The sequence below is a fragment of the Pteropus medius genome, unplaced genomic scaffold (genome assembly GCF_902729225.1).
Source record: "Pteropus medius unplaced genomic scaffold, Ma_sr-lr_union100, whole genome shotgun sequence".
NCBI classification, from domain to species: domain Eukaryota; kingdom Metazoa; phylum Chordata; class Mammalia; order Chiroptera; family Pteropodidae; genus Pteropus; species Pteropus medius.
The window spans coordinates 37,937-44,436 of NW_024353908.1; the positions used below are offsets into that span (position 1 = coordinate 37,937).

A 6,500-nucleotide genomic window follows, 5' to 3' on the forward strand; every position below is an offset into this window, starting at 1 on the left:
TCTTAGAAAAGTGCTAGAAATGAAGTATATTGTTAACTTTATAAATACATATCAATTTTTTAAATTTTATTATTATAAAATATTTTAAATAAGTTACTAGACTTGAGTGTGTTGATGTATAATGTAGGAGCAGGAGAAGATAAATGAAGGCTCCATTTTAAAACCACAATATATAATATAATGCATTTCCTACTCCTGGAAATTCTACTTGTTTATGCTAAAATTTGAGGGGAAAAACACATGTAAAGTTTGTTTTAAAATTCAAGGTCTCCTATGATAGATGATTGGTTACAGAAGCTCTGGTACATATATACAATGGAGTATTACTCAGCCATAAGAAGAGATGGAACACTTCCATTTGAGACATGGATGGACCTCAAGATAATCATGCTAAGCGAAATAAGCCAGACTGAAAAAGTTGAAAATCACATGACATCACTTATATGTGGGATATAAACATAAAAGCAACAAATGAACAGGACAAACAGAGACTCATGGACATGCACAATGGACTAGTGGTAACCAGAGGGGAGGGAGCAGGAAGAAGTGAGGAGGTAGATGGGGGAAAAAAAATTTAAATCATTTCTTCAATTAGAAAGAAAGAAAGAAAGAAAGAAAGAAGAAAGGAAGGAAGGAAGGAAGGAAGGAAGGAAGGAAGGAAGGAAAGAAGAAAAAAAAATCAAGGTCTACCACTTGTAGGCCATCCTTCTTACTGGACCATTGTGTATGCTAGTCCCTGTAGACATACCCCAGTCCATGAATGACATAAGCTGCAAGGCTCCTAGTCTAGGCATGGATGAAGAAGAAACTGCAAAATACATAGTGGGTAGGTACGAGTGAGAAAATCTATTATTTTTTAAAAAGCCATTAAGATACTGTTAGTTAAGACCAACATCTAGATGGCTTTAACAACACAAAGTTCCTCTTTTAGCTTTTCTATATTGACTTCTGTGTTAGGAACAGTAAAAATTTATACCATCATAAAATTTTTTAGAGAGATAAATCAGTGAAAATGATTGTGTAAGATCTCTAAAAATTCTCTCCTCCATAAAAGCAATGTAGAACTGGTAAAAATTTTATCGGAACTCTGGAAAGTAACCAAAGGCTTGCAGCAATCTGGGGAGTATTTATTCAAGAAATATGGCTGAATGTCAGTAAAAAGAGCAAGTTTTGCGGCATTTTAACTTGCCTTATTCTCATCCCACTCTCCAGTTCCATGGTAGCCTGAAAAATCAACAGCTTATAGTCACAGTGAAAACTAGCAGGCAAGCAGCTACCAGGGGAGGCAGAACAGGGTTGGAATGCTTTCAAGTCTTATTCTCAGAGAACTGTGGCTCCTTGGAAGATTCCACTTGCATTGTCTTTAATTGACCTGCCTCTGAGCTCAACTTGTGTAAAAAGTCTTACCCCCAAAGGTGTTTGCCAAAATAATTTCGAGGCAGTCATTTAAATTTGTGACTATTTGAGGCAATAAATAAAAGTTGAGGCAAAATATAAAGTATGCAAAAAGCTAAGAAGTAAAAAAATCTGGAGAATAAAGATGTTCATAAGAGCTTTGAAAACCTGTGACATATTCTTGGGAATTTAGAAGTTCATACATGAGTGGAGGTCTGTAAGTATGCTCAGGGCTGTGCACATGCTCAGGAAAGACTTTCACTTCAGGCTAAACTTGAGGCTCTGAAAAGGCAGGCAGTACATGAAAGCCAAAGTAGATTTGTCAACTCCCGGATTGAGTGCTGTACATATACCCCAACAAGCAAACAGAGCCACTTGGCAAAAACTGAGAGTATTCATTCCATTACGGAAATCTTTGTTTAATCATTAGCTGACAACTGATCTAACCAATAAGGAACTTCGGTGCTCACAAATAATGAAGAATATAGACCTTATAGAATTAATTCAGAAAAGTCATTAAACAAAGATAATAACAACAACAACAAAAATGGTAACATCAATATACCCTGGGGAAAAGAATCTGATTTCCAGAGTTGAAACGTTATATTATTTAAAATGTTCATTTTTCTTTTTTTTTCTTTTTTTATTGTTTATTGGGGTAACATTGGTTAATACAATTATATCATTTTCAGGTGTACATTATAATTTGACATCTGTATATTCTATTGTGTGTTTACCACCCAAAGTCCGGTTTCCTTCAGCTACCATATATTTGATCCCCTTTACTCACTTCACCCTACCCCTTACCCCCCTATATTTGACCCCCTTTAACCATCTACCTACCCTCTCTTCCCTCACCCCCTACCTTCTGGTAACTACTAGTCTATAGTCCATGTCTATGAGTCTCTGTTTGTAATATGTTCATTTTCAAAAACAGTTAAGGTCTACTAGAAATGAGAAAATATGGCCTATGCACATGAAAAAAGCAATCTATAGAAATTGTCCCTGTGAAGCCCAAATTTTGAACTCACTATACAAAGACTTTAAATCAATTATTTAAAATGCGTTCAAGGACTAAAGAAAACCATATCTCAAAAGTCAAATGAAAGTGGCGAATGATGTAGCAACAAATAGATTATACCAATAAAGAGATAAAAATTAGAAAAAAAGAACCACATAAAATTCTAGAGTTGAAGTGTCAGTAACTGAAATTTTAAAGAAAAATTACTATAGGTATTTGACAGCAGATTTGAGGAAATTAAAGAATTATTAAACATTATAATAAGTGAATTGATATGCTTTAGTTTTAAAAAAAAAATGAAATAAAGACAAATGAACATGATCTCAGAGATCTGAGAGAAAATGTCAAGTGTACCAATATAGGTAAAATGCAAGTCTCAGAAGAAGAGCAGACAAAGGAACAGAAAAATAATTTAAAGAAATAATGTCAGAAATTTTCCAAAATTGAATGAAAAGGATTAATCTACACATTCAAGAAACTCAACAAACTCCAAATGATACACATTCAAACAAGTCCATACTTAGACACATTAAAATCTAATTATTGAAACTCAAAGACAAGAGAAATCTTGAAATCAGCAAGAGAGAAGAACTTATCACATACAAAGTACCCTCAGTATGATTTATAGCTGAATTATCATAAGAATTCATGGAGACCAGAAACAGTTAGATGGAATATTCAAAGTGCTAAAAGAAAAAGACTGTCAACCAAGAATCCTATAACAAGCAAAATTAACCTTCAAAAATTACAAAGAAATAAAGACTATTCTCATATTTAAGAAAATGAGAGTTTCTGTCACTAGCTAACCTGCCCCACAAAAAGGCCAAAGGGAGATCTTCAAATATTAATGAACAACATTAATGACCAAATCTACATGAGGAAATAAACAGCTTCAGCAATTGTAACTACAGGGACACATGTAAAAGGAAGTATAAATACATTGTTTGTTTATACCTTTTTTCTTTTCTATGATTTAAAAGACAACTGCAAAAGGGAATAAATGCAAGTCTACGTTAATGGGCATTTAATGCATAAAGATGTAATTTGTATGACAATAACAGCACACAAATAGGAGAGGGAAACACAGCAATCCAGAAGCAAAGTGTTCATATTCTATTAAAATTAAGTTGGTATTAATTAAGACTACATTATTGTAAATTAAATGTTATTTTAACTTCTAGGCAATGACTAAAAATACTAATTTAAAATATACAGTAAAAGCAATAACAAAAGAATTGAAATGGTATGCTAAAAATAACTATTTAAGACAAAAGAGGGCACTAATAAGGAATGAAAGAACAAAAACATATGAGACATATAAAAAATAAATAGTCAAATAGCAGATATAAATCCTACTTTATCAGTAATTACATTAAATTTAAATGTATTAAATAGCTTAATCTCTACTTCACACCCTACACAAAAATTAACCCTAAATGACATAAGAAACAAAATATAAATGCTAAAAATATATAAATTGCAGAAGAAAACAGAAGTGTAAATAAATCTTCATGACTTGGATTAGGTAGTAATTTGTTAGGTACAACCTGAAGCATAGAGACAAAAGAAAAAAATACATAAATTGAACTATAACAAAATTAAAAACCTTTGATCATAAAAGAACTCTATCAAGAAATTGAAAAGACAATCAACTGAATGGAGGAAAATATTTGCAGTCCAGTATACATATTATACAAAAACTTACAAAGTTATGAATAAAAAATATATTCCAATTTAAAAATGAGCAAAGAATTTAAATAAACCTTTCTACAAAGAAAATATATAAATGGCCAATAAGCACATGACATATGCATGACATCATTAGTCTTTAGGAAAATGCAAATCTAAAGTACAATGAAATACGATACTACACCTATGAGAATGGTATCATTTTCTTATAAACAAGAAAAGAAAATAATAAATTTCAGTGCAGGTGAAGAAATTGTATCTCTTACATTTTGCTTGTGGAAATAAAAAATTGTATAGCTGCTTTGGAAAACAGTTTAGCAATTCCTCAAAAAGTTAAACATTGAGTTACCATATGACCCAGCAATTCCACCCTTAGTTATTTACTCAAAATAATTGAAAACATATGTCCACACAGAAACATGTACAGGAATGTTCATGGTAGCATTATTCATAATAGCCAAAAAGTGTAAACAGTCCAAATGTCTATCAACTGATTAAGAGATAACAAAATGTGATATATTCATACAATGAAATAACATTCAGCCATAAAAATAATGAAGTACTGATACTTACTATAACATGGTAAACCTTGAAAACATTATGCTAAGTAAAAGGAGTCAGATACAAAATATTACATAGTGTATGATTTCATTTATATGAAATGAGCAGAAAAAGCAAATCAGAAAAGTAGAAAGAAAGTAAATCAGGAATTGCCCAGTTTGGGCGAATTGAATGAGGACTTAGAGAGTGACTGATAATGGGTACAGTACAGCTCTTAGGTGAGACAAAAACATTCCAAAATTAGGTTTTTGTTACGGTTGCATAACTCCGTGAATATACTAAAACACATCAAATCGTATGCTTTAAATAGACAAATTTTATAGTATGTGAATTATATGTCAATAAAAACAGTCAAAAACTTTAATTAAGGAATTAAAATAATATCTAATGTGAACAGGAAAAAGAAATATGAAAAAGAAAAAAAAAGAGAGAACGTGCTGGAAAGAATAAGTAAACTTAGTCTAGAAAGGAATAAGAATGACATTCAAATAGCTGGCCCTAATATTTAGGTTGAACGAGTTTGTTTGTTTGTTTATTTAAAGATATATATATATCTTTTTTTTTAGGTGAGACAACCCTTGGTTAACCTCATAGATTGCAAAGACCTCATCAGCTTATTATCCCTTATTTTTTTATTTTTTTACACCTACAGCACCTGGTCTTCCTAGGTGGTCTCTCATCCAAGTACTAACCAGGCCCGACCCTGTTTAACTTCCGAGATCAGATGGGATGGGGTTTGTTCAGGGTAGCATGGCCATAGATGCAAAATTACCTATAAAAAAAAAAAAAAACTTTCTGCATTATTTAATAATGCAAATTTGAGGTAACAAAGATAAATATGGTGCATAAACATGGTATGAAATGCAGACTTCCCTAGCACTCCCACCCTAGTGATAATCTGCACAAAGAGTTACCATTATTCTGTCCTTGCATATTATGAGTTTGTTCGTTTTTGAACTTCATATAAACAGAATCATATATTGTTTACCATTGTTTTAATATTTTTCATCATTATATATGTGATGTTTTTGTTGTTGCAAATAGCAATAGTTCTTCACTGCAGTGTGGAATTCCAGTGTATAAATGTACCACAATTTATGTAGGTGTTCAACTGAGGATAGTTTGTTCTGTTTCCAATTTTTTACTATTGTAAATAACACCACTATAAACATGTTTTGATAGAAATAAGCATTCATTTTGTTTGCTATATAATCAGTAGTAGAAGTTTTGGGTCATAGGTATAAGTATGTTTAGCTTTAGTAGATACTGTCAGATTTCCAACATGGTCATACCTATTTATATTCCCACCAGCAATGTATGAAGTTTCCAGTTGCTCCTTATTTTTGTCTAGTTTTTAATCAAGTCTTATTAATTTATCCATCTTCTCTGGTTAATGCTTACTGAAATACTATTTAAGAAATCTTTGTCTATCCCTGAATATATTTTCCTATATTTTATTCTAGAAACTGTATTGTTCTACCTTTCACATATAGGTCTAGAATCAATCCCAACATAATTTTCATGTATATAGAGTCAAGATTTATTTTTCCATATTCAGTTTATTCATTTATCATTACACTGCCATAACAATTTTTCATTAGTTTACTGTATATTGGTAAGTCTTTTCCTCAGATATATTTTGTTCCGTTGGTTAACTTGTCTGCCCTTGCATAAATAGGGCATTATCTTAATCAAAGTAGCTTAAAACAGTCTCAATGTCTGGTACTTCAAAATATTTCTTTGGATGTTTCAGGTCTTTTGCATTTCTTTATGTTTTGGAATCAACTTGCCAACTTCCACAAAAAAAAAAAAAAAAAAAAATGCTGAACTTTTG

At 31.5% G+C, this 6,500-nt stretch overlaps 1 pseudogene; it reads right to left on the reverse strand.

Annotated features, from left to right (window-relative positions):
- Positions 1-5,309: 5,309 nt before the first annotated feature.
- LOC120593813 (uncharacterized) lies at positions 5,310-5,428 on the reverse strand (annotated as a pseudogene).
- Positions 5,429-6,500: the final 1,072 nt, after the last annotated feature.